Source organism: Camelina sativa, chromosome 14 (genome assembly GCF_000633955.1).
Source record: "Camelina sativa cultivar DH55 chromosome 14, Cs, whole genome shotgun sequence".
Classification (NCBI taxonomy): domain Eukaryota; kingdom Viridiplantae; phylum Streptophyta; class Magnoliopsida; order Brassicales; family Brassicaceae; genus Camelina; species Camelina sativa.
The window spans coordinates 31,066,080-31,071,004 of record NC_025698.1 but is presented as its reverse complement, the minus strand read 5'-3'; positions in this window follow the sequence as shown (position 1 = coordinate 31,071,004).

Here is a 4,925-nt window from a genome sequence, read left to right as displayed (position 1 = left end):
GCAGCAGTGTCTGACAAACAGCGGTATTCGGCTTCTGTTGAGCTACGAGAAACAGAGGTCTGACGTTTAGCAGACCAAGAGATGAGGTTGGTGCCTAAAAACGTGCAGAATCCACCAGTTGAACGACTAGTAGTTGGACAGCCAGCATAATCACTGTCACTGTAGGCTCGTAGTGTAAAGTTTGCATTTGCAGAGAAGTTGATGCCGTAATCAGCAGTTTCTTTTATGTACCGGATGATTCGCTTGAGCAGATTGAAGTCAGCAACAGTAGGTGTGTGCATTCGTTGACATATGTGATTGACAGCAAAATGTATGTCTGGTCGAGTAAGAGTGAGATATTGGAGTTTACCAGCCAAACTTCAAAACAACGTAGGTTGATCAAACGTTTCTTCTTGACCTTGAACATTTTGTAGCTCAAGAGGTAAAGGGGTATTGGCAGGAGCACAGTCAGCCATGCCTGCAGCGAGAAGCAAATCTTCAGCATATTTATGTTGGTTGAGAAACAAGCCTCCAGGATGATAGTGAGCCTGTATGCCGAGAAAATAACTTAATCGTCCCAAATCCTTCATGCGAAACTCTTGGTTCAGCGATTGGAGCAGGTCACTGATCAACTTCGGGTTGTTGCCTGTTAAAGCCATATCATCAACATATAGTAATAGGATGATGATGTTGTTGTCCTTGAGATACACAAACAAGGACGGATCCTTGAAACTGAATTCAAAGCCAAAGTTTAGTAAGAAGGTGCTGAATTTGTCAAACCAGGCTCTGGGGGCCTGCTTCAACCCATAGACGACTTTTTTTAACTTCCAAACATGTGATGGATTTTCAGGATCAACAAAACCTGGGGGCTGTTTCATATAAACTGTTTCTGTTAAATCTCCATGGAGAAAGGCATTTTGAACATCAAGTTGTTTTATCTCCCAGTTATAAGTTGTAGCAGCATGAAGAACCAAAAGAACAGTGGCAGTTCTGACTACTGGACTGTATGTCTCAAGAAAGTCCACTCCTTCCTCCTGATCGTAGCCTTTGGCAACCAGACGAGCTTTAAGTCTGTCTAAACTTCCATCAGCTTTAAGCTTCGTTCGAAAGACCCACCTGCAGCCTAAAACATTCATATCTGGCTGATGCGGGACTGATGTGAACGTGTTTGTTTCAACAAAAGACTCAACTTCATCACCCATAGCAGCTGTCCAACCGGGATGTTTAAGTGCAGAGGCAACTGTTTTTGGCTCTTTTTCTGTTGTATGAGTGACATGAAGGGCATACTTTGGATTTGGCTTACGCACTCCTTCTTTGCCTCTTGTGACCATACTATGATCGTTGACTGTAGGTGCTTGAAGTGAAGGAAAATCATCAACTGTAAACAGTGGAGCCTTATGAGAATGTGAGGAAGAAGAGTCATCAATATCAGTATTGACGAGAGAAGATTCAGAATTGGTAGGAACAGCAGGCGACTCTGTTTCAGAGCTGACAGTCTCTTGTGTCGCGATTGGCACATAAGCAGATATTACACAAACTGCAGAGTCAGTTACTGTCACAGGATTGTGAGATGAAGGACAAATTGTAGTGTTTGTGATTTGTGGGGACAAAAAACTTTGTTGCCAAGCAGAGAGTAGCGATGTTGTTGCTTGGGGAATCAGATTGAAGTACTCAGCTTCAAAAGGATAGGCTTGCTCATCAAAAAGAACATGACGACTTATGTAAACCCGACCTGTTGGAGGATAAACACATTTATACCCTTTGTATTTCTCATTGTAGCCGAGAAAGACACACTTCAGTGACTTAGGATCAAATTTGTTAGAACCATAAGCACGCAGTGTGGGATAGCAAGTACTTCCAAAGACTCTAAGGAACCTTGATGATAGAGGTTGGTAATAGATTGCTGAGGTAGTTAGATGTGAAGAATGCCTCAACCCAGTAACTTTGTGGAACCTTACTCTGAAACATCATGCTGAGCCCCAGTTCAGTTAGATGTCGATGTTTTCTTTCTGCTAAATCATTCTGTTGTGGCGTGTGAGGACATGAAATTAATTGTTTGATTCCATTGTTTTCAAGGTGAGTTACAAATTGAGTGCTGACAAACTCTCCTCCTCCATCACACTGAAACATCTTGATTTTCTGACTAAACTGATTCTCAACAAGTCTTTGGAAAAGTAGAAAAACTGAGTAGAAATCTGATTTATTCTTCAAAGGATAAAACCAACAATATCTTGAGTGATTGTCAACAAAGATAACATAGAATCTAAATCCTTGAGTAGAAGTGACAGGAGAAGGACCCCACAAATCACAGTGCAATCTCTCAAGTGGTCTAGTAGCTACAAAGGTAGAGGAAGAAAAAGGTAGTTGAGCACTCTTTCCAAGCTTGCATGACTCACAAAGCTTGTTGGTGCGTTTATTCACTGAAATTGCTGCAGTAGAGGAGAGGTGTTGAAGAATCTCTGCACTTGGATGCCCCAAACGGTTATGCCAAACATCATCACTTGTTGCAAGCTGTCTCGTTGAATAGAAGGCACTGATTGCAGGATTTTCCAACACATAGTGATCCTTACTCCTGTTTCCGGTTGTGAGGAGCTGCTTGGTATGCTTGTCCTTTACACGCACACCATCAGAATCAAATTTTACAGAGCAAGGATAGTCATCACAAAGTTTAGAGACTGAGAGAAGTGACTTAGTCACATTAGGACAAACAAGAACGTCTTTTAGTGGCAGAAATTTACCTGACAAGGTCTGAAGAGGAACTGATCCAATGTGTGTGATTGGCAAGAATTCTCCATTTCCAACCATAACTAAATCATTACCTTGATATGGTTGTGCACGATGCAGATTCTCTGTTGAGTTTGTGATATGAGCCGTGGAACCACTATCAGGAAGCCATTCATTGCCGGTGTGTTGTTCACCATCGGAGATTCGCATAGCAGCTAGAGCAGTAGGTAATTCTGGTTGCACATACTCTTCATTGTATCGATTGTAGCAATCAAAAGCGCTATGACCATATTTTCCACATATCTGACAAGTCGGTCGAGTAGATCCCACCGTTTTGTTCTGCCTGTTCTGACCATTCTGATTGCTGCTATGTTGTTGAAAACCACGACCTTTGGTGTTGTAATTTCCTCGACCTCTGAATCCACCACCAGAACGTCCTCCTCGATTACTTGACCCTCCTCTATCAAAGTAACCTTTCTCAGCCTGAAATGCTAGGTGAGGAGTGACCATGGACGTAGCAGTATACGTATTGAGTTTATCATCAAAGGCAATTACTTTGAACACCACATCTTCATAACAAGGTCCAGGAACATAGTCCATGGAGTGTTCTATCACAGTAATAACAGATTCGTAGTCTTTTCCCAAACCAGACAACAGACCATGAATTTTCTCCAAATCAGTCATAGGGAAACCAATGGAATCTAGCTGATCAAAGATTTTCTTAAGCTCACTAAGATACTCCTCCATAGTTCTACCTATCTTAACACAAGCACGCAAGCGGTTCTGCAGTTCGAACTTCCTAGTGGTAGAGACTCTATTAAATTTCTTGGCAAGAGCCATCCATACCTCGTGAGCAGAGTGCATATCGTAGACTACTCGGAGAGCTGGTTCAGACAAGGAACCAAAGATCCAGGCCATGACAAGCTGGTCATTTCGAACCCACTTCGCAAAGTCAGGATTTGGTTCTTCAGAAGGACCTTCAGAAGAACGTTCAGTAGTACTGACAGACCGAGTTGCTGAAGGACGAGTGATAGTGCCATTGATATAGCCGAGAAGCATTTGAGGTGAGAGAAAAGACTCAAATTGAGTTTTCCATAAAAGATAGTTTGACTCTGTAAGTTTGAGAGTCACAACTTGAGAGATAGACAAAGCAGAAGAGAAAGAGTCATCAGGAGCCATAGATCGTACTACTGACGCTCTGATACCATGAAAGCAAGAGATGTGAAACAGAGTAAGCGGCTTAAAACAATGTCTTCATTCTTGTTGTTTCCCAAGTTACATAATGTGTCTTTATATAGTAGAGCACATGATAACCTAATGATTACAATGATAAGGTTGATCTCTGACATGTGTCGCCATCAAGCACACGAGATAGGTGACGCAAGAGGAGCATATCTGTTATGCATTTGGAGTGTTGTGTGAGCTGTATGCAGGTTCTTGACTGTACGGAACAAAGAACATGGAGCATAAGACTTTTCCTCTTTGTTACCGTTAACGACCAATGCCAGTTGGAAAATTGCAGTGGGCTTGCTCTCCTCAAAGCCCATCTTGATTTCTTTCTGGACCGGATTACTCCTTACATCCTGAAATCAGAAAGCCCTGTGCGATCCCAAGATCGTCGGTGATTTCGTAGATAACACGGAGGGACAAGAGATAGGGAAAGAAGGAAACTGAGGCGATGGCAATGTACAAATCTTTGTCACCCACTAACTTTTTTCCTAGCCAGTGGAAGAAGGTGAAAGAAACCACAGCACTAACGCCCTTAATCAGAGCAAAACCCCAATCACCCAATCTCGCCATCAATCTTTGACGTGTTCTAATCGTTGCTCTTGGACCGATGATCAAAACCAGGCAAACAAGAAAGATGTCAAGATAGTAACTTCCTTCTTCTTCCAAATGGTTTTTCAAATAGTTTGAGGGTATAAACAAACCCCCGGAAACAATCAGAAAGGCCAAAGACTGAAACTTTGGATGGTATGCATGAATTCTTGTGATGATGGAAGTGGGATTCAGATTCAACGCAATGGGTTCCCTAGGAAATGCAGGAACTCCGGCCATGGTTCTTAAGTAGAAGAGTGAAAAGTTTGGTGGGAATAATGGAGCAAGAAGCAAGAAAAATCAGAGGAAGATGATCGAGACTCGAGAGGGAAAACAGAGGACGAGGGGAAGAAACAAAATTTATTCAATACGTCACCGTATTTAAAAAAAAAAAAAAAAAAAAG